The sequence below is a fragment of the Bombus huntii genome, chromosome 12, assembly GCF_024542735.1.
Source record: "Bombus huntii isolate Logan2020A chromosome 12, iyBomHunt1.1, whole genome shotgun sequence".
NCBI lineage: Eukaryota > Metazoa > Arthropoda > Insecta > Hymenoptera > Apidae > Bombus > Bombus huntii.
In genome coordinates, this window is record NC_066249.1 from 1279924 (window position 1) to 1304609 (window position 24686).

Below are 24686 nucleotides of genomic sequence, written 5' to 3' on the forward strand. Positions count from 1 at the left end.
AAATTACAGTAATTCGATGGTGTAGTACTCTTAAGCAACGGTTTTCAACATTCAAGAAGCGTAAAAATGCGACAGACCGTGCGCTTCGTTACCATTGTCATTTTAAGCGTATGAAATCACCACGATAATAATTATTCCAACACCAAAAAATTTAGTATGATTTCTGTCAACGTACGAACGAAGCTACGTGTCCTTCTATACGCAGATCTCATGCTTTTGTTTGACTTTTACACGTAAACGGGTATTACTTTCCGGACGATTGTCGTATTAACGCGCACAGTAGATTGTGGTAATAGCATTTTGATTTTGCAATACGATCGCGCTGGAGCTCTTACGTTTACAAGAAAAATTCTTAGACGAAAATGTCGCTTACTTATCTGACATTATCGAGTCACAAATGTTTCGTTGTATTTCAAGTAATAAACAGGTTATTAGTAAAAAAATGAGAAGCGGAGAAAGTGTTGCAGCCGACTGTGACCTCAGGTCGCTTGTAACACTGCGTGGCTTCGATAATAACAAACATCTAATGTGTGTTGCTACGCTTTATAAAATTAAAATTTTAATTTTATTGATTTAATTAACAAGTAAAGAAAAAGAAGTGAAATTTTTAACCAACTATTTGCAATCGTAATTGATAAATATAAAGATAAATATAAAGAAAATTTTGATTGCTGCATTTTCCATGTGCCCGATCCTTACGCTCAGTACATTGCGCCAATTTTTCGTTTGGTTTCCTTATACTGTAGGATTCCGTGCACACCAGGCGATAGATTTCTGTATCTTCTTCGTCGTGAGATTTGCTAGTTGTTACAGGTGTTAAGAGAGCGTTACTTTTTCGATCGCGCTCGATGCTTGCGGACTTAGATTATAAATGTTGACTAACTAGAAGTTTAAAACAGCCAAGTAACGATCGGTGTTGCTTAAAAGGAGGTCAGATTGAAGATTAAAAAAATAGAAAAAGCAACTACTCGCGAAAGAAATATTATACTGTAGTTTGAAGTCAGTAAGAGAAAGTTACTTTAATTAATGGAAAAATAATTTTATGTATTTAATTTAGTAATTATACGTTCACTATATACGTGTTATGTGAATAATGTCATGTCGATCATGTCGATAATATAAAATATCGAATATCATTGTTCATCGCATATTCAAAATTCGTGTTATATAGAAGATTATATTTTTTTTAGAAAATTATATTTCCAGAAATTTAACGCGTTATCTAACCCCGGGTCTACCTGTCGAAAACACGATGGAAAGCCAAAGAAGTGCAAACGTGTCATCTAATCATCGTGAAAGTTTCGAACATAAACAGCTTCTCTCTACATAGTGCTATCAACCTTCTTCGATCATCGAGTTGGGCTATTTTCGAGCTTTCATTTCCTCTTTCGCGAACGTTGCAGTGTCAACGCTCGATTTCTAGCCTCTTCTGGATCGCGTGCGATCGATAAACGAGGCGTGTTATCGAGAGATGCGGAAGGCGACACGCTGCTGACGAATGAAATATCGAACGTGTCGGCACCTTTAAGCGATCCTATTTCTATTTTACGATGATCGGCCCATCGGCTTCTTTACGCCGTGTAGGAGCAACGCGTTAGCTTCCGGTTTGATCAGTTTTTCAAGCGCACCGCGGTCGACGCGTTTTCGAGGTATCTCGACCGTAAAGTACCGATAAGTGGCAAACCGCGAACTTTTCGAGAAACCTTCGATAGGAATTTGATGACACGGTTTTCGGGCGGATGGAAATCCAAGAAGTGGATTCTTTTACGTAATCTTTTCATTCCGAATTCGCCGGTCGTTTCGCGCGAAAATTTTCCTCGGTTCGTTGTCCATAAAAATGAAATATACGGGGTGACTCGTAAGTGGCGAGTACGATTGGTAGATCGCCAGCATAGTCTACGAACGACGAAAGCGGAAACACAAAAGATGGAAATATAGAAAGGAAATACAGAAAATCTAATGGGTCTAGGCCTATAGATGCGACGTGCAATATACAGGGTGGTTGGTAACTGGTGGTACAAGCGGAAAGAAGGTGATTCTACGCGAAAAAAGAAGTCGAATATATAGAATAAAAATTTTTCGTTCGAGGCTTTGTTTTCGAGAAAATCGACTTTGAATTTTCGCTCGGTACGCGTGTACTTTATCACGTCTCGTTATAACGGATCTCACTGTAGATCGTTGTCTCGATGGAAAAATTAAAAAACAAATTTTTACTCTATATTTTCGACTTCTTTTTTCGCGTAGAATCACCCCCTTTCCGCTTGTACCACCAGTTACCAACCACCCTCTATATAGAAAAAAGAGCAAGTTTAACACTTTGACTGCCACGTTGGTCATATATGACCGGTAACGGTATCTCCTGTGACGCCACGGTGGTCATTGGAGCGCTTGAACTTCTTACAATTGTAAAAATTGTATGAAAATTGACAGTTAGGGCATTTTGAATATAACCGATAAATAGAAGATACTTTGAAATAAAAATGCCCCATTGAACGATTAAACATTTTTATTAGAACATCAGTAAAAAAAAAATGAGAACAAATCTTGCATCCAACGGTGCACTGTGTTTGTATCCATATCTTTGAGGGCTAATCTACGAATATTATTATAAACACACCTTAGAAAATAATTGTAAATGCTACTTTATAATCATATAATTGAAGTTGGAAGTGTGAACATACCTTACTATTATATATAGAACGAGCAAATACTGTTTACTAATATCTTCTACACGTTTCAACAATATATTCTGGACGTTGGAATCTGAATGGTTTGTTGAAATAAACGAAGCCTTGTTATAATATGTCGCCATCAACCGTTACCAAGGCGCCACGGTGGTCACCATCACCAATAAGTTGTCTTACACCATCAATTTATTATTTTTTTGCCATTGTATGCTTTGAATAATAAAAGTACTCCCGTGGTGTCCTGAGCGAAACATGTGATTTCGGTGTGGCAGTCAAAGTGTTAATACGTATTATGGGCACGTGCCAGACCATATGCCAAATTGACATAATGGTGAAACCATCGATGAAATGAAAAGATAAATAATTAATTTTGTTCTTTGTCCTTCACGCGCCGTCCTACGAGTTCTTCTTCAAAGCTATCGAATTTTATGGGTGATGGTGAACAAGTTTCATAAAAATTGCTCGATAAATGGCAGAATAATATAATTTTTTACCGTGAAAATGTTTGAAAGTATCGAAAAAAAAAAAAACAAATTTGTACGAAGAACGGGTGAGAAATGGGGCGAAAATAGAGCATTAAACGGAACAATTTTATTCTATATTTTCGACTTATTTCCAACCGACTGTTTATTCATATCTAGTCGGTACCTGGCCAAGTTTAACCTTCCATTTGCACATCGGGTCGTCTTCCACCAGCAGTTTCACGCAATTTTTCATTTTTCCCATATTTTTGTTTAAATCCTGCTCTGCTTGAAAGAAGATTACGGTAATACGTGACGATAGAAACTATCGGTTAATGTTCCGGAAACTTGGAAGAGCATATTGGCGGGGTTTTTTAAAGCACGAAAAGCTAAAAAAATCTGTGAAAGTATGCAGACGACGTATGTGAAAATAAGATTGCAGACGGATGGTTAAGTACATTCGATAAATTTTCAAACTCGATTTTCCCTGAAAGAAACAAACTTTTCGTCGTACCAACAAATTTCGTTACATATTTTCCACTCATCTTTTCGCGTACAATCACCCTGTACCCCGTCGTATCACCGGTTACGGACCACCCTGTATACAGCGTGACAGATAGTTCCCTTGTTTAATAGGGAAACATATTTGTTTGCATGAATTTGTAAACGTCAAGGAAGATTTTCCAATTATTTTACAAAATTTATCATTGCACGATGAAACGCGTAGACGGAAATATTTCTTTTAGGAACAGTTCACGTATTCGCTTGTAACGACGCAGAAAATATACGAATTGAGAAAACGACACGCTGTCTGAATCGCCCCATCGTGTTTAAAACGTTAAAACAAATTGGCTCGAAGAAAGCGGTAAAGAGTTGATCGCCTTGGAAAAAAAGAATAAAGAAAAAAAAAAAAAGAAAGGAAAGGCAAAGGGAAAAAGCAGCCGTGGTCGAACGATTGATTATTTAGCCAGATACGAAGAGGTTCGATATCGAAATCTTCTTTTAATCGGTAATCGAGTGACGTTATCGGGAACGAAGTATTGACTTGGCACGGAACTTCTGTGCCTTCCTCCTTTTTCCTCCTCTCGATGTTTCCTCCTCTCTATCAATTCTCTGGCGACGCATCCGCCCAATTCACCGGCAATTTTCCATTTTCTTTCTTTTTCGCCTCCCTTTCTGCTTTACCTTCGAATCAAACCTGCCGTACCTTTTGACATTCTTTAAAGGAATTCTGTTCGGTTCGTTGCGACTTCGTGCTGCGATTTTTAATTAAATCGCTCTAACACTAGAAATGGCGTTATTGACACATGGTACACAAGTGGAAAGCTATATGTACTCAGTGATAAAGCAAAGAACGGCGAGATGATAGCAGCTACTGGTTCAATATTGATAGTTTTTAGAAAATTGTGTAGCTTTCCGAAGCTAAGACAGAGCGTTCAGAGCGCGCAACGATAAAGAAAATTGCGTGTAAATAATTCTGTTATTTGCGTGATGATAATTCGAATAATATCGTAAGATATTTGCCACTGTTATTGACGACTAATATACTAAATATCACGTCACTGTTAAATTTCTTTCTATCACAGTGCTTTCAATCTGCACCATTTATTTAACGGTTCTTCCAGAAACTTCAAAGTTTTCGAGATAGATATACATCTTGTACGATTCTAGAAAATTTCTAGAAAATTCGAAAGTTAAAATGAAATAAAGAACGCACGCAATATAAAAATAAAATGTACGAAATATGCGAACTGCTATGCTTTCTATACATTTGCCTTGGTAACACAATTTTCCAACGAGGTTCCACTTTCCAAATAATATTCTGAAGAATAAGAATTCGCGTAATAATTCCAAGAGTAATAATCCCACGCACAAGTAATATATCTATTTTCGTAGAACTATAGACTGTAATAATAAAATTGCTCGCGTCCATTAAAAATCTGGTCGCCAATATCGTAATTATTATAATACGAATATTGTCAAATGTATTTTGGTAAAACAATCTAATGGCTGATTTTCAAAACACGGATACTTTCGCTATACGAAAATACGAGTTCGTCGTTACACAAAGTCAACACGTCGATCTCGAACTCATCATCATCAAATTTCGATCAGTTCTATCGTTACCAATGGCCGAACATCTTCGAAATATCGCGCCAGCCATTCGCCTGTAATTCACTCGCTTCTGCCATTAATTCAACCTCTTCAACTGCCTCCATTAAATTCGCCCATAGCAAACGATGTTTCGATATTTTTTAACGAGGGCCATTTGCTCGACGTTCCCACAGGGAAATCGAACGATACGTTACGAGACATTTTGTTTTCCTCTCTCCTTGCCTCGCGGCGTCCATGCAATTAGGACTTGACCCATTTCCCGGCGATTGTTCGACTTGCATCGCAAAACGCGACGCCCGAAGATCGATGAACCAAACACGCTCGCGTATTGTAAACAGGCGAGATTAACAGCATCCAGAGAGTTGCAAGCTCGAGCATAAATGTGCAATTGGTTGCCGATCGATCCTACTCTTGCGTGATTTTCTAATCGATTACGGGCTTTCAGTTGGCTAAAAGTATCGGGTCAGCGTATACGAGATGTTTTTCTATAAAGTTGGATAGCAAGTTTGTTCAAAGTTTCTTCAAGTTTCGGGAGTAATCTATCGTGCAGCGTGTTTCTTTAGATCGCTTGCTTTTCTGTTCATTTCTTTTTACGAAGCATTGATTTATACCGCAATTTTGTTATAAATTCAATGGCACAGCGAAGTTCGTTGTCACGATTGAAATTAGTCGATTCTCAGTAAGCATCAGATTTTCTTTTTATTATTTAATTTGTACTTTACAATGTGTCCAGCTGGACATTTGGTAAATTTTGTTAAATTTTATTTTATTTGTACCGCAATTTTGTTGCAAATTCCATGGCACAGCGAAGTTCGTTGTCACGATTGAAATTAGTCGATTCTCAGTAAGCATCAGATTTTCTTTTTTATTATTTAATTTGTACTTTACAATGTGTCCAGCTGGACATTTGGTAAATTTTGTTATATTTTATTTTATTTGCACCGCAATTTTGTTGCAAATTCCATGGCACAGCGAAGTTCGTTGTCACGATCGAAATTAGTCGATTCTCAGTAAGCATCAGATTATTTTTATTATTTAACTTTTACTTTACAATTTGTGCAGCTGGACATTTGGTACATTTTGTTAACTTTTATTTTATTTATATCGCAATTTGGTTGCAAATTCCATGGCACAGCGAAGTTCGTTGTCACGATTGAAATTAATCGATTCTCAGTAAGCATCAGATTATTTTTATTATTTAATTTGTACTTTACAATGTGTCCAGCTGGACATTTGGTGCATTTTGTTAACTTTTATTTTATTTGTACCGCAATTTTGTTGCAAATTCCATGGCACAGCGAAGTTCGTTGTCACGATTGAAATTAATCGATTCTCAGTAAACATCAGATTTCTTTTTATTATTTAATTTGTACTTTACAATGTGTCCAGCTGGACATTTGGTGCATTTTGTTAACTTTTATTTTATTTGTACCGCAATTTTGTTGCAAATTCCATGGCACAGCGAAGTTCGTTGTCACGATTGAAATTAGTCGATTCTCAGTAAGCATCAGATTTTCTTTTTTATTATTTAATTTGTACTTTACAATGTGTCCAGCTGGACATTTGGTAAATTTTGTTATATTTTATTTTATTTGTACCGCAATTTTGTTGCAAATTCCATGGCACAGCGAAGTTCGTTGTCACGATCGAAATTAGTCGATTCTCAGTAAGCATCAGATTATTTTTATTATTTAACTTTTACTTTACAATTTGTGCAGCTGGACATTTGGTGCATTTTGTTAACTTTTATTTTATTTGTACCGCAATTTTGTTGCAAATTCCATGGCACAGCGAAGTTCGTTGTCACGATTGAAATTAGTCGATTCTCAGTAAGCATCAGACTTTTTTTATTATTTAATTTGTACTTTGCAATTTGTCCAGCTGGACATTTGCTAAATTTTGTTAAATTTTATTTTATTTGTACCGCAATTTTGTTGCAAATTCCATGGCACAGCGAAGTTCGTTGTCACGATCGAAATTAGTCGATTCTCAGTAAGCATCAGATTATTTTTATTATTTAACTTTTACTTTACAATTTGTGCAGCTGGACATTTGGTACATTTTGTTAACTTTTATTTTATTTGTACCGCAATTTGGTTGCAAATTCCATGGCACAGCGAAGTTCGTTGTCACGATTGAAATTAATCGATTCTCAGTAAACATCAGATTTCTTTTTATTATTTAATTTATACTTTGCAATTTGTCCAGTTGGACATTTGGTAAATTTTTTTAACTTAATTGATAAATAACATGTGGATGGCTACCTTCAGCGGGATACCATCTTCGAGTTTGACTATTTTATTTCTTTAGTGAGGTCAGTGGCGTGTTTTCTTTTTAGTCTTCTTTTTGTGAGAGTTTTCCTCGCTTCAGCAACCGGCTGGTTTCGATGTGCTGCCGTTCTTTCCTTGTATTTTTCTGCGTACCTGTCGATTTCTTCTTTGACCGTTGGTATTTGTAAATCTTTGCGTATATCCTCGTTTCTGACATACCACGGGGCGTTGACTATTGTTCTCAGTATCTTCGATTATAGCGACTATAGTTTATTTATGTGGCTCATTGCTGCTGTCCCCTATAGAGGTTTTGTAGATTTTTAAGTTTATTTTCTATGCTGAGTTTAGAGTTTCGACTAGTTAGACAGTACATCCTTCTTTTTATCCGTATTTTGTCTATAATTGATTTAGTATGTTTCCATGTAAGTTGTGTGTCTAAGCGAAGTCCTAGGTATTTAACTTGCCTTGTTTGTGTTATGTGCGTGCAATTCAATTAGATATTTGGTAGTTTCCCTTTTCTCAGTGTAAATGTAATACGGTTGCATTTACTGGGGTTTGCTTTTATTTGTTCATCTTGTAGCCATTTTTCTATTTTTGTGTCGTGCTTTTGTAGTAATATTACTGCTGTTTCTGAATTAGTGTGTCTGACTAGTACAGCCGTGTCGTCCGCGAATGTCAGCATTTTGCTGTTGGTAGTTGTTGATATGTCGGACGTGTATAGTGTGTATAATACTGGTTCTAGCATCAGACGTACGCGTTTCACTGGCTTCTAATCGGCACGATTCGTTAATGTTAAAAAGTAACTTTCGCATAATCGAGTTTCCACAGCGTACGTATTAGAGAAATTATTTTTTCTTCGTCTTTCGCGTACTTCTTACTGAGAACCACTGAAACCTTCAATTTCATTCGTCGGAATTTCCTTCGTAATTTACACCGTGTCATTTGCGATTATTCCGAGGACACGTTTTTTATGCGAAAGGTAAATAAAAATAACTTGGTGTTTTCGAAACATTAAATGAGACTGGAGAAGGACTGGCAGGACTGCAAGCGATAATAGAGAAGAGAAGAGTAACAGAAGAGGAGGAGGAACGACAGGGAAGGAGCACAGCAAGGAAGCAAAAGCCAAAGAAGGAATAAGCACTTAGTTATAAGCGTTAGATATAAGTTAGTACATAGAGACAGATCAAGTAAGGTGCAATAGATAGGTATAAGCAGTTGTATATAATTATAGAAGTGCTAGAGTAAGAGAAATATATGTGATGTAAGGGCATTATATAAGAGATGTAAACCAAAAGTCGTCCAAAGCCGAAAGGATAAAGGACTAAGAATAAATAAAATAAATAAATAATAATAACTTGGTGTTTTCAACGTGTATAGTTTCTCGTTGAAATAGAAACTGAAACTTCAAGACGAATAATGATAGAAAAAGTCATCGAAATGGGAAAGTATGCTTTATGCTACATCCAATCTTGCTAAACCAGGGTTCCTTGGTATCATTAACACGCCATTTCATCGCTAGAATGAAAATTATCAAAAAGAAGATATAATAGAAGAGGGAAAAAATAATTTTACGCCACGATCTCCCTAAAGAAGATCCCTAGGCACTGCTCCATAGCCACACAATGGTTGAACGCGTTGATTCGGCTTCAACGACGAAAAGTGAAGAGCAAACGACGAACGGGACGTCGTTGCGACTTAATGGAGATTTATAAGCCGAACGTAGCCGCGTTTCTCTCCGAGGAGGGAACAGCTCCGAGACGAAAAAGGTTGGTGATGTTTCTTAAGGAGCCGAAAGGGGAACGAGGATGAGACGCCAGATACGAGGTCCAATTTTCCGGTGGCGACGTAAAACGTACAAAAGCGCGCGAGCATTCGAATAACAAGGAGACCGTAATAAAAGCGTCGTCGTTGAAACGACGACGTTGGGATGCTCGTTCGAAGAATTGGCCCGAGACACCCTGCGACTCGTCCAAATAAACAAGTACTCATAGCGTCGAGCTGAACGTTGAAGAACGAGGCACGTTCCGCGAGATTAAATAAGCAACCGTGAAAAGGGAGGATCAGCGTTAAATTTCCTGGTGATAATCGCCACCATTGTTGAAAGTCTAGGAGGAGATTGTTGAAGTAATTACTTCAAGAAAAAATCTACACTCCTTTATCTTTCGTATATCCGTGACCTGCAGACCGTTGTTATGAAGAGAATAGAATTTAGTGAAAAAAATTCAAAATAACGAGAGGTTCATATTATTGTGCCCTTGAATATAAGTTTTGCTTTCGGTTACAAGGTCTAGAAACAAAAGAGCTATAAATAGATTTCTATTGCTGTTGCTTGTAGCCTCGAGCTAGAGCTAAACACCAAGGTCAACTTTTTTGCTAATGTCCTTTCCTATAAATACATGAACGTGCTGCTTATCGTCTTTCTTCTGTTGTATTGTAACACTGAGAGAGCGAGGATCTGAATCAGCATACACTATACCTGTACTTATACCTATACCTATCATAATATATTTTTCTATTATAAATTCATCCATTCGTTCCTCTGTTAGTCAACCTCAACAGAGATTCTCGCGCGACAGCGATGAAGACAAGCGATCCTTACGAATTTTTCTAAACGCTAACTATCGGTTGTATGCGACTAGAACCTTTTGGGATGTATTGGGATTTTGTCATTAGTTGGCATTCACAAAATCCGCAATCACTCAATTGCCAACCCAATAGATAGATAGGCTGGAGGTACAAACGTAATTGTTTTATTTCAGTTTGCCTTGCTTATCGTTTATATTGTACAAATGTTGCGATCATCTTGAACGATGTAACCGTTGTTGACGCGCGGTATCTGTCATCGGAATGCAGAAGTTAAGAAGTTTTCTTAAAGTTCGGTAGTTCACGTTGGGACTGAACCTACCTTTGGAAAGTTCTGGCGCGTAGAAGAAAGACGTGTCTTTTTCTCGATAAATTGAATTATACTGTTTAAAGATGTATTAGAAATAAATAATCGAATAAGACTTTGGGATTCGATCCCTGGAGAAATTTGTGACAAAGCGAACGAAGCTTCGCCCGAAATTGATTAATCAGTTTTCAACTATCGGCGGCTATCGGTGCACGTTGGTTTAAAAAGTTATTAAACGTTGCAATTTGGAAAGTTAATGAACGATAAGAATTGAAATGAAAGAAAATTACATTTGTATTCGAGGACTATATTTACATCCTAGAAACCTCTATTTTCGCGTAACTAGTAGCTAGTCTAAAAAAAAAAAATTTATAAAAGTCACTTGCTCTTATTGCAATAACAATTGTTCCTCCCTTAAGCTTCTCACACCCTTCGTTGCTCGCGTGTAACAAAGCAACGTGGTATTCGCGAATATAAGACGCATGAATTTGGAAAACTTTATCATTGCATTTACGTACCAATTAATTAAATCCGACTATCATAAATCTCGTATTATTTAATAGTGTTTTCATACGATTCCAAAAATTCGACACTGCGAGAATGAAATTTATAATTTAATAAAAAATCACTTTATTGGAAAATAAGGGCGAATACTTTTTGTAGCAACCGTATGCAGAAATATTGATCGCTAATAATAATTGGACGCACTCGCAATAAAAAATAACTCGTACAAAAATTACATTGACTAAATACAACAAATTCGAACACGATATTCTCCTAAAACGCGATATTCTGAAGAAATCTTTGGCGGTAAAATTTCTAACAGCTATCGAATGATCGCGTACGATATTTTTCATTAAACGAAACACAGCAACTTAGAAAAGTGACAAGTAAAATGGTAACAAAGTGGAACAACAGTTTCTCTTATTCTTCTTCTGGAAATGCAAGACCAGTTTAAAGTATCGATCTGTGACTACGGACGACGAGTCGTAGCTATCGAAAGGCTTACGACGCTTGTTCTCTCCTTTTTTCCCCCGTCGTTCATCCCCCGTTGCATTCGAGTCGTCAAGTGGTTATCTGTCTGCAGCCCCTGTGTCTCGTCTGTACCTTTATTCCTTCTCTTTCAACGATATCTTTACAAACCTAGAAACCATAATTCCCCTGTTATTATTTTAAAATACAGGACCCACGATCCGTCGTTTATCTCGAGTCGTTGCTACAAACGTAGACGTCAACAACGCTAATATTATTGCTATTGTTCCACTGACACGCGCCATTATCGTTAAAATAAGCAGCCAGTAATAGCTAATTATACAACGGTACACTCTAATAAACTTTCGAATGAAGACTTCATTTACATTTTCCATTCGCTGTTCGCCGAATGAAATACGATGCGACGAAATGTTTGTTCGTTTTGTTGATAGGAGAACGTGGTGTTAACCAGCGATGGTACGAGACAAGCTCTTGAGAAATTTTTGAAATGTCACGTTTCCTTTACACGATCTTTCGGATATTCAGTTGACGGAGAAAAATTCGGTTTATGATTATTAGGTAGAAAATTATATGTTTTTTCGTAGATAAAAAGGTCCTCGGAATCGACTTCCACGCCCGTAAGATGTTTTCTTAAATCGCGCTTTAAACAATTTCTCTGAAACAATAACTTCAGTATCGTTCGAGACATTTCGTATACTTTTAACGTTTTGCTTTGTTGTACGTACAAGTGTTTTTATTTTTCTTTTCGTACGAAGTATTTGTTAAAAAAAAAAGATGGTTAGGTAAATAATTAAACGTTTTAATCCGTTCGAAGTTTCCTTATTACATTTTGCTATTTTAATTTGATCAGGACGTGTAAGTACATTAAGGTATTATAATTTGTATCAGATAACAAGTTTAAATTTATAATTGGAATATTATTTGTTTGCCTTTTTTACAAATATACATTTTATTTTAATGCGGTTGATTGGATATTTAAATTGAAATTAAATTGAATTATTTAAATATTTTCGTATGAATGATAGAATATTCAATATGTTCTTTTCGCGTGGAAAAGATAAATTTGAAGAAGGAAAATAACATGAAAATTGCTAAAAACACAGAAACACATTATACGCTGCATTTCGACATCAGAGCAACGTTCTCAAACTTTCACTTACCCTCGTTAAGTTCCATTCCAAATCTAATCTAATTTGCAAATTTCTAAATCTGCCCTTATCTACCACTTAAATATAAAATATCGCAAATCGTCGTGAAACTTCTCCCTCTTTACAGAACGAACAGCTTTTGCAAATTAAATACTATCCGATAACCGATTATAGTATCAATATAAAACAACGATGCAGCGCTTCCGTTCCAAATTTTCATTTATCCTCGTTAATATATATATATATATATATATATATATATATATATATATATATATATATATATATATATATATATATATATATATATATATATATATATATATATTAAATGAATAAAGTAATTAAAAATTTCCGTTCTCAAATCTATTCTAAATTTCCACTCCGATATTGTACCCTGAATTTCGAAGCTTTCAGATCTCCCCTAACCGTACGTTGCATTTTTAATTTCAATTTCAATCGTTTAAATCACTTCAAACTAAAATATCGCAGATCATTAAATTTCTCCCTTCTTGCAGAATGAGCAACTTCTACGAATCCAGTAACGTGCAATAGGCGATTAGAGTATCAATACACGCGAGGCAGCGCTTTCATTCGAAATTTTCATTTACCCTGGTTGCTCGCTCGAACCCACGCGTTCTCTTTGATCGCGCGCCGGCTACGTCCATACAACGCTTCCGCGAGTCGTGTAATCCAAATACCTTACTTGCGTTTCAATTTTAAAAACTGCCAACCCCCAACGCCGGTTATTTCGTTCGTTTAACTTGCGAGAATCGCGAGCTCTTTCTCTCGGCGATGCGCGATGGTGGGAAAAATTCCGGCGAAAATTCATCGTGCCACACGTGATTGCGCAATCTCGCCTCCGCTGTGTACGGTTTTAATAACGAAAGGCAACGCGGGGTAACACAATACAGTGCAGCAGCGAGAAGAAAGAGAAAGAAACAGTGAGAAGGGTTAGAGAGAGAGTTATTAGAGAGAAAGAGACAGAGACTGGCGGGCTGGCGAACGTAATACGCGTGATACGAGGGAGGAAAGGGGCCACGAAACATGATTCATTTCCTGCGAATCAAATTCGTGCGGTATCACAGACGTTAATAGAGAGAGACGTGCACAACGTGTACACACGTCCTTTGCTATATGCGAATGGTATTTAATGACTCACGCGTTAATCGTTAAACTACTTTCGTGTCGACTAGACGACCAATTAGCCGAACGATCACTTTTTGTCACAGCAGCGCATGGTAATTACGTCATGTTCGTGCACAGGATGTGTCCTTCTCGAAGAAACATTAATGCAAACGATCTCTTTCAAATGCCCCGTATTCGATCGAAGTATCGGTTTGTAATATATATACTTATCCAGTTCCCTTCGTTTATATAACAAACGCGGAAAGAGCAGGAATCTTTGTACGTATTGGATTGGCAACCAAGTCAATATCACCTAATGACAAAATCCGCAATCACTTAGTTGCCAAGCCAATATATTTTATATCGTATATCGATGTTCGATGTTCGTAATATCGGATATTACGAATAATTTCTGTTAATTTGCTAAGAAACTATACGTATAGCAGATATAGGATAGAAATTTAATAATTTTCTGTGTTGAGTTACAAGAGTGGGTTCGCCGGTTAACGAGGGTGGCTAAATGAAAATTTGGAATAAAAGCGTTCGGTTCGGTGCGCGTGTATCGATAATTTAACGGGATATTATTAAATTCGGGGCAGCTGGTAATTTCGTAAGAAGAGGCAGAGATTCCCATTACCTTAGCCACGTAGCTTATTTTGAAATTTCGAACAAAAGACGCGGATATATTTTACTTCGTACGTCTTATCTTCGTGTTATGAAATTCGTAGAAATTCTTAATTGGCGACATAGAAACTCGATGACTCGCTTTATTTTGTAATTAGAAGATAGAACTGAAAGCAGAGAAGGAATTGAGAGTTAAAGGAGAGATACGAAAGAATAGTGGCGTCGATCTAACGGCGCCTCGATATCTTGTTTTGAAACGAGTTGAGGTAGAACAACTCGGGATCTGTCTAATCAGCGGAGTGCTACTTATGCAAATTTAATTTGTACGACAAATCACGAACGGGTAACTATGTCAAGGTTGACTGGCCAGTTTTGCCCAGCATCGTTTCAAGTTCACACCTCTGTGGTCGGCTCGTGTGACAGTGACGAGTGTCCCGTGACACTGCACCTTCCCTTTGACGTGGAACGTTGCTCGATTATCAACGATCGGATGAACCTTCACAATGTCTGGCCGCCTTCCTTCTTTCACCCATTGCACACCCTACACTTCCGCCATTTTTCTACGAAATCCACCATTTACGCTGTATTTTTCTTTAAGTCCTTTCCGTACTTTCTCTCAATCCTTTTTGTATCGGGCTTACTCGTCCAGTGTGTTGCGCTCGTTCAAACAAATTGACTCGGTTGTATGTGCGTGATTTGGTCGCCATAGCGCTCGATTAAGGCTTCGAGGGGATGAATGGTTGGCTTGAAGAGTCGCTGATAGCGTACAATTTACTGAATTCGACGGGGTTTAAATTTGAAAGTTGGCGATTTTTAAGAATTCCGACGATGGGTTGGTAAGTCTTGCGAACTTTATTTTAAATAATTCCTCGAATTCTAGTCGATGTGTGGCAAATTTTGGTATATCGAGCGGAATTTCGAGTATTTGGTGAATTGTTTGGAAGTTTGACATTGCACTTGGAATATCGTATTTGAGATTATAATTATAGATAATTTTGCAATTTTTACGCTCATTCGAATTTCCAGGGTTTTGATCGAAAACGCGCTAGTTTTAGCAAAATTCAAATTACTTTCTACGCGTGTTACAGGTTCTAATTGGGAGACTGGAAATCTTGTGAATTTTAATCGAGAGCTGGATGAATTTCATATATTCTAGTGCGAAATACAGCGAATATGCAAAGTTAATAAATCTCGATCAACGGTCCATAAAATTCATAAATTCTACCCGAAGGATCGCAAATCACGCGGCATCTAATTAAATTTCGCTAAATTCAATTTAAAAATGAAACGTTGTCGCACGTTCCGTTCTCCAGGCGTATCAACCGTTCCGAATTTTATTAAAACATTCACGAATATTTCCAATTGCGTACGGAATCACCATAAATTCTGAAAAAGCCACTGGCAAAATGAAACACAAGAGCGAACTGTCCGCCTACCTTGGCTTAGTTCAAAGCTTAGAATGGAGGCAAGTGTGCTCGAATCACGGGGCTCTCCAGAGTTTCGTGGAACGGACTATTTTCCGCGTGTTACGTAACAACCCAGGATTCACCGGTTTCTTCCAGTTTTCCCAAAGAAATCCGCAAAATTTCTTTACTTCGACCTACCGACGTCCTCTCTCAGCGACAACGACGAATAGACAATTTTCTTTCCTCTAATATTTCACCATTCTAGAGACGTCTGTTACGCGTTATCGATTCCGGCGAACGACCATCGACTCGCTGCCTCTTTTATGGTCGGCGTGTCCGACAAACAGGAAGAGGTTTACTTTTTAACTCTGCCACGCCAGATAGCTCAAGGGGGTGGATGAAGATGATCCTGAACGTACACACGGCAGCGATTACAAATAAGAGACTTTATTAACGTTATTATTCGTATTGGTAAATTCTCTATTTCTATTATTTTCTGGATGATATGGAATTTTAAAATGCATACATTGCCTGCGCTTTGGAACAGCACAAATTTCTAACATTTAAAGAATATATTAATTCTGAGAATTTTTTATGTAATACAAGTTTTAGTTGGAACAAACTGACTGTTAATTACAGAGATTTCAAGTTTTGCATATTGTTTAGTATATATATATATTAGGTAAAGTGTCTTTCTTTCGCAAACGTGTTTTTTACAACAATGCACCTTCATACAAACGTGAAACCAAGTCTGTGAAATGTCGCGGTGTTTATTTCAACAGAACAAAATGGATCATACGTAATTCGACAAAATAATATAAAAGAAAAACGTTGTGCGTCTATTATTTCCTCATAAAACGAAAGAAACTTTTCGGACAACCCAATATAAAAAATATGCAAAATATAAACAATACATATATTGTTAGTGATATTTTAATACATGAAAAAACGGCGGAGCGAAGCGATTTCGGCCAGAAATCTGTATTTCTATACAATTTCATGTTCTAAAATATAACATTCTGCACTGATATTCCACAGTTGCATGTTCTACGGAATAGTTGCATGTCGTACATTGACTCCGTTGACCTAAAGAATTTTTTTCCAACATGCCAACATTCTAAGCTCCCTGTAATTATCTCTGTTTGCACTTCTGTCGATTCTTATTAACCGAAATCTCTTCCGATACCCCGTCAACGTGCTCGTTTCAATCGCCACCTGATTTTACGACTTTTCTCTGTATCAGTCCGTGTTATACAACAGCGTAGGGTCAAAGTGACCCAGTGGCAACGTTTGAGGGTTAACCAGCGTCGAGAACGATGGCTGCTCCGCGAGAAGGAACCGCATTGTCGAAGGCGGCATGCCGCCGGAAGTTACGTAACGAGTTGTTTCAGGGACTTTAGCCTAGCCCAGTTCCGCGGAAGTACTTCCACCCCCGCGTAGCATCGATCTGGCTGACGCTTTGATGATCGTGTCGCGCACCCTCCCTCTCACATCTCCCTCCATTCCTCCCTCCCTCCCTCTCTCTCTCCCTCTCTCTCTCTCTCTCTCTCTCTCTCTCGCTGTCCTTCTATTTTGCTCTTTGAGCTGGCTTTTGTGTTATTTATCGGCAAGCCGTATTTTCGATGATTCGCGTTATTGGACGACTGGTCGTGTATTTGAGAACACGATTAAAAGTACATGATTAATTGGAAGACGATGGCGAATGGTTTCGAGGTTGGATAAACGGTGATTAGGTTTGTGACGGTTGGGCAAGATGAGAGGGAACAGCCGAAAATAGAAGTTGGAAGAAACCGAGGCTTCTAATTGTGCAGCTTATAAATTAGGTTTGGAAAGAGAAGTTTCGTACTTGGTGTGCTTTGTACGATCGATCGAGGGAGAATTGGATGCAGTAGCTGGCCAGGTTTGTGATAGTTGATGGTTCGGATGGCAGGAAGCGTGTACTTGAAATTGTGGATCTTGTAAATCAGGCTTGGGAAGAGAAGTTTTATCGTTGGTGTGCTTTGTGTGATCGATCGAGGCGAAATCGAGGATGGAGCAGTTGGCCAGGTTTGTGATGGTTGGTTCACGCGGTCAAAAGCGTATTCGTGATCGTGGATCTGGTAAATTAAGTTTGCAAGGGAAGTTTCGTTCTTGGTGAGCTTTGTGTGATCGATTGAGAGGAAGAGAGTTTTGGGACGGTGTTCAGGTGTCCCAAGTTTGTGACAGTTGATTTAGTTGGCAGCAAGCGTGCTTCCAGTTGTGGGCCTTGTGAATTAGGTTTGGAAAGGAAGATTTAGCTCTTGGCGCGCTTCCTGTGATCGATTGGGAGAAAGTGGAGAATGATGTTTGAATGGCATAGTTGATAGTTCAATACGATAGTGTATGATAATTGGAAAGAGAAAAAAGCATAGCATGACGTACAATTTCTAGTTGGAAAACAAAGTAATTTTGAGCACAACGCTATAAGGCTGGGTAATTAAATTTTTGGAATTCAATTGTTGCTTTTGAACATTGTTTCGACGATTAATATTGAGTGGTCGTGTTGCACGTATAATAAATATATTGGTACCATATATGCAGCTTCCAATTATTTTCGTTCTGAATTTTAGTCAAGCGATAATTCAAGTCTGACCTGGAATGTACTCGTTCTACTGCAGCTGAGCTGTGCGTTTTAGGTAACCAAGAATAATAACCGCGATTGGTCAAATTCTTTCACACTTCCACCAATAAATTTCCGTACCTGTACTACAAATAATGGCTTGCAGCTACTTAACCCAAATAATACAATCACCCACTTGTATGTATAGAAACAGTAAATATAATCATACTTAATAATACCTTCTTCATCCAGCTAATTAATCCCAAAACTATGATCAATTAATTTTATACAGGGTGGTTAGTAACTGGTAGTACAAGCGGATAGGGGGTGATTCTGCGCGAAAAAAGAAATGGAAAATATAGGATAAAAATTTTTTTTTTAATTTTTCCATCTACAGTGAGATCCGTTATAACGAGACGTGATAAAGTGCACGCGTACCAAACGAAAATTCAAAGTCGATTTTCTCGAAAACAAAGCCTCAGACGAAAAATTGTTATTCTATATTTTCGACTTCTTTTTCGCGTAGAATCACCCCCTTTCCGCTTGTACCATCAGTTACCAACCACCCTGTATATTTCAAACATTGCAGATAACAACTCGCATCTACTTAATCCAAATTTTGCAACCTCTATCTACAAAAACAGATGCTGCGAAAATTAAATTTAACGATTCAAACGTACATTTTTTAATCCACATATTACAATCTTATTTTGTTCATATTGATATAAAAACAGAGCACTAATTACGATCGACTAATTTTACATATTTGAAATATATTTCAAATAATAAATCACGCTTAATTGATCGAAGTACTACAACCATCCATCTATATTTGTAGAAACAAAATACCAATTGAAAATTGAATTTAATAATTGAAACTTAATTTAATCGAAATCGGCTGCCTATAGAAACGAAGAGCAGCAATTACGGCGATGCTTAATAATTCCTTTTCCGTCCCTCTAATTAATCTTCGAGCACAACGATCGCCTAATCTTGCCATTAATATCCGAGAAACCATTCTTCTTAAAACTCCTGTTCACAGTATCGATATTCCTTTTTCTCTTTTTTCTCCCGTGTCGCCAGTGTCAGAAGTAATTATCAAGTAATTCCGGCAATGACCTGACTCACCAGGATGGCTCGGTGCCTGGAAACGACTAGACTCGAGTCGTCGTTTTAACGAACTGTAATGAAAAGCCCCCGGAAAGGATGGTCGGCTGGCGTTGATAGCCGACCGATGATTAAATCGCTGACAACGAGAAAACCCGGTGCGGCTCGCGATTCAATTTCCTTTTCTTCGTTCTAGCGAAACGTAAAGGCCTCCGCCACTGTGCACACGACGAAGAACCATGGAAAAATGCAGGAGACCGAGATATGTTACGGTTTCCGATCGAAATCAATCTTACCTCGACTTTTTTTTTCGTCCGAGCACGATCGATAGTTGGAAAAAAATATTAGGATATTTTCTTGTTCGATATCTTTTTGTCTACGTTGTTCAGGAACTCGTGTGTTAATTGGTAAAGAGCCTAGCAGGAAAGAACCATACGATCTTGTTAACATTGACGATGTAGGATTGGATAGAATTATAAAACGAGGATCCTGTGAGCTTAAAAAATTTTTCCATCAGATGGTAAGTGAGAAGTTTCAGGAGAGCTGGTAGAAAAATAATTCTACTGATTAAAGCGATCTTTTTTCGTTGACTTTAATCGTTTTCTGATTTTATAGTTTAATTTTAACTCTTCGCACTTTTACCATATGTACCTTTACCGTGAACAATTTTTTAAAACACGGGCTTTTTTTCAAAGGAAAAGTTACAAATAGTTGGAAATTTATTTGTACATAATCTTCTCTATTTTTATATTTCTCAACGGTGATATGATATTAAAACAACTTTCCATATTATGCTTTATGTTGTTGTACCAATAGAATACGAAGAACCAAAATAAAATGCACACGTGTGTGCAATCTCGTTATTGAAGATAAAAGAATGCCAAATCGTATAATATTAACATTGTAAAATTGCAATAACGTCATTCGTCTGCGCCGAACCTTAAAGCTTAACAATAGCGAATTGTTCTATAGTTTCAAGATATTGTCGTTTTTATACGTAGAAAAGACCACATGTGGCAAATGCAGCTGCATCCAGAATTGCAATAAAATTACAAATTCGAATATTACACTCAAACGCTTATAGACACAACCTCTATTATTATTCCTCTTTTACCTTATTCAGCACTTGTTACACTAGTTTCTGCCAAGATTGTCTTCCAAGACTCTCAAGCGAGAAGTTATCGCTGTTTCCCAAGTAATCCATTAGAGGACCGTCCATAAGGCGTTCAGGTGAAAGACACGGCTTTGGTTTTGCTTCTAACACGTTCCCTTCAGACCTGATTCTCATTACCTACGATGCTGATGTATCGTCAATAATTTTCTACCGTTTCCACCTCATGGCCCACATGAAAAAAGAAACTAATTATTAGAGTGTGGATTTTTCTGCGAATTGACATTTTTATGGGTGCAAGTAAAGGAACAGGAACATTTAAATAGAAACTTGTTTCGTCTAACAAAGATTGTAACGAATATGCTACGTTGGAAGCTTTGTATTCTTTTTTTTTTTTTTTTTTTGTACGTTATGCATATTGTATGCATTTTCGTATTCTTAAATTTCGCATAAATGCATGTAAATCCGCAGTGTACTAGTTACTAAAATTTCACGTCACGCTAAAAAATATATGTTCAAGATAGGAGGGCATTCACCTCGTTTGTCAAATTAAACTTACTCCGCGGAACAATAGACAGAGATTGATGAAATTATACGACATAAGCGTCGATCGAGTGTTTCGACAGTGAAATTGTAAAAATGGAGTTAACCACGTTAGCTTAAGAACGACTTATTTGAAAATCTAAGAGGAAAAAGAAGTCTGTGCTTCTGATTAAATACTCAGGTATTGCACTTTTTTAAAATGTTTGCTACACACAGGTTGAAAATCGCGCCTATGTGCTAATGATCTTTATATAATATTCTCTCTACATGTTCTGCAACTTTACGTACGAAGAGCTTGGAGAAAGACGTGATAAATTAGGTTCTTTGTTTTACAGAATTTTTCTTGTTTCTTTTTCCTTTTACAGAAGAATACATTTTAAATCTCAGATTACTCGCACGAGTCCAGGGTTTCTAAAACTCAAAGGGTTCAATAAATGACCTTCCTCCTTTTACAAGAAAGCAAACGATATAAAACACCAGCGAACGTTTCAGTGTCTGTTCTCCAAGCCGCACTTTTTTCCTGATTTTCAATCGTGTTAAGATCATGGCAGAAAAGTGCATTCGATCCTACCTTCTGCTGACCAGGCTAATGAAAACAGGAGCAATAGAAGGCAACACAGCGAGGATGTTCGCAAATTGCTTTGGAAAATTTCCACTCGTATCAAATCATTCTAACAAAAGATTCACTCTTGTTCGAAGCTTCTCGGGAATTATCCTCTTCCCTTTTGGCACGAAGCACGTTCAACTTACGACATGCTTTCTATCAAATTTTGTTTGTCGTGTTTTTACAAATTTTCAAACACCTTCGATTTTATTTCACACGACTTTCGATTTTATATATGTATCTTTTTCTCCCAAATTTTCGAGAACTCGCAACTTTATTTGTCCCGCTTATCCTTCAAAATTTGCAATTTTTCAATTTTTCTTTTTTAACTTCCTCGTTTTTCTTCCTTATTTGTCTGACATTTTTATTAAAATTCTAAAGAATTATCAATCTTATCTGCCTGGCTTGCTCTTTCAAATTTCTAGAATGTTTAATGTTATTTATCCCTAACTTTCTCGCCGAAATATTTCAGGATCGCTTTCTCTTTCGAATTTTCGAGGATTTTCCGATTCTAAATTTCATGGTGAAAATGGTGGCTGAAAACTGATGATTAGAAGCTCGTGGCCGTAATGCAAGGCATGGAATAATGCAGGCCGCTCGATCATCCCGAAGAACGAACAGGAAACGGGATCCCTTGGATCGCGGCGTGGTCTCCGGTTAAACTCGGAAGAAGAGACAGGGCTCGTTCCTCATAACGTGCAAGACGGAAGATTTGCATGGCGTAGCGAGGCAGGGAACCGGTACAGCGTAGAGAGACGTAGAAAATGAGACAGACAAAGAGAGACTGAGAGTGCGAGCCGGATAACGGCGGAGGGAGAAGGAGGATCGTGTGCGAGTAGAGTCGGTCGGTCGGCCAAAGCGCCGTGTGGCGCGTAGCCCAGTAGCACGGATCGCGTTTCAGTGGTTCTCATTCTTGCTCTGTCTTTTCTTTTGTCGTGTAAAAATTTTACGAACCTTCTTTACTGGTCTCTTGATACTAATCGGATTTTCTTTATCGAATCCTTTCCTTCGCCGTTTATTCTATGATTTATAAATAAGCAATGTTCGTTGAAAGAGGAAAGACTAGAATGGAGGTTAGAAATGTATGTAGGTGTCCTACTTCCGGAAATTTAGGAACCTTCTCTACTGTTTCGTGGATCGCTAGTGGAGAAGATTTTCTTTGATGAACACCGATCTCGTTCTTTTTCTTTTTTTTTTCTTTATGTATATTTATTTTTCTATTTATATTAGTTAAATGATATAAAACGACGTTTCTCGTAAAAACTAAAATATAAGTTGTAAGTAGATCCACTTTTGGAAAATTTAAGATCCTTCTGTTCTGCCGTTTGGATTAAATTGGATTTTCTTTGACAAACGACTTTCCTTCTTCGCCGTATAAAAAGCAACGATGTCTTTTTTTTTTGCAAAAAGTAAGATAGATACTGGAAATAATAGCTGTCCCACTTGCGGAAACTAAAGAGTCTGCTGTATTGTCTACTGGATCGAATCGAATTTCCTTTAACAAACATCAATCCCTATGATAGAATCTTCTTTCTTATTCTTTAATGTACAAAATACCAATGATACTTTTATTAATAATACATATATAATAAATAATTTCACCGTCTCAGACACTAAACAGTAAATTCTTAACTCATCCGATATCGTCCCACGTCCCTTACATTTCTCTTACGAACAACAATGCACTGCATAAAAAAGTAAAATCCTATACATCAATCCTCTTCGACAATCCTCCTTCCTACCAATCTTCGGCCCGATATTATCGTTCACAAACAGCGACACCATGCCAAATGTAAAATTCTAGAACGTACTCTAACAATCCTCCTCCTTCGATTCCACCGCAGAACACTAAATTCTTAATTCACCTAGGATTGTCCCAGTTCACGAAGAAGCGTCCCCAGAGCCATTAAACCATCGTCTATCATAGATCGCGACACGGTAATCCCGTTCGCAGCGCCACGGAAGCACGATCGACTCGGCGAGGCCAGTATTTCTTGGTCTTGCCCAATTAACCCTCTGTCACGGCACACTTCTCGCCGAAAAATTTCCCCAGGGAGCGACGTGCAGACGGAAGAGAATATCGCAGACACGGTGAACGGTAGTTGAGAGTCACTGAGGCGACGTCGGAGCGTGCGCCGTGGTGTTTGGAGGTAGAAACGGGCATCTCTAGGCTAGGGGTTCGAACGGTGCCACGGGGAGTGGTGGTTGGTCGCGGCGGGGGGGTTGCGGGGCTCCGCGAAGCGACGGTCACGCTCCTTCCTCACCCTTGCGAGTTTTCCAGCAATTTGGCCGTAGGAAAATTTGTACAACCGTGGCTGACAGGATTTTCGATCGCTTTAAATATGCTGGAATTTTTGCAGCGCAAATGCGTATTATATGAACCTTAAGCTCATGGTCGATAGCATAATCTGTAATGCATAGGCGGAGTCGTAAGGATATAGGGATTGCATCAGAATCGAATCGATGTGTTATTTACTCCGTAAAAACATTTACTGCGTGCCATATAACAATCGGGATAAATAGAATGTGGAAGCGTGGATTTAATTATTTAAGAGATTTTCCGCTAATTGATCCTAAATGCAAGCCATGGCATAGTCTCTTGACTGGCTACAGAACTCTATAATTAAATAATCTAAGAATTCTAATGTTCGATTCTGATCATCGTTAGCACAAATCTACGTACTAAAACTGTTATTTTGTAGATACAGGAATTTGTAGAAACAAGCGTGATACCTTGGTGGCAATCGCCTAGACGCCCTTGTACGATGTCTTAACTGGTAACAAAGGGACAGGCTAGTAACGAAATCCCGCAGCTAAGAGAATCTATGTATTCGATACATAATTCCAACAGTTTTTATCAAATCTACTATTATAACTAATACTTGAAGATACAGGAACGATTGGAAAGAAGTGTAGTGAGGTATAGTGGCTAGGCTGTAGGTTCCCTATACGAGGTCTTGGCGACGCTTTGGGTGGTGGCGCTGGAGGTGCGCGGCACAGGAATGGGGGTGAATCGAGAGC

The 24686-nt window shown here is 37.9% G+C and overlaps 1 protein-coding gene and 1 long non-coding RNA gene across 9 annotated transcripts in view; one reads left to right on the forward strand and one right to left on the reverse strand.

The window, feature by feature from the left end:
- The window catches only part of LOC126872132 (sodium/potassium-transporting ATPase subunit alpha), a 168310-nt gene that overhangs the window by 74650 nt on the left and 68974 nt on the right, over positions 1 to 24686 (forward strand). The gene's annotated exons all lie outside the window — the stretch shown is intronic.
- On the reverse strand, positions 17255 to 24599 carry LOC126872168 (uncharacterized). 5 transcript variants are annotated; one of them, XR_007691881.1, is made up of 3 exons: positions 24399 to 24599; positions 21633 to 24073; positions 17255 to 20741 (listed from the first exon to the last, which is right to left on the reverse strand). It is a non-coding gene; the product is annotated as an uncharacterized LOC126872168 (long non-coding RNA). The 5 variants fall into 5 exon arrangements; XR_007691877.1 differs by having other exon boundaries at positions 17260 to 20433; positions 20522 to 24073; XR_007691880.1 differs by having other exon boundaries at positions 17260 to 19332; positions 19429 to 24073.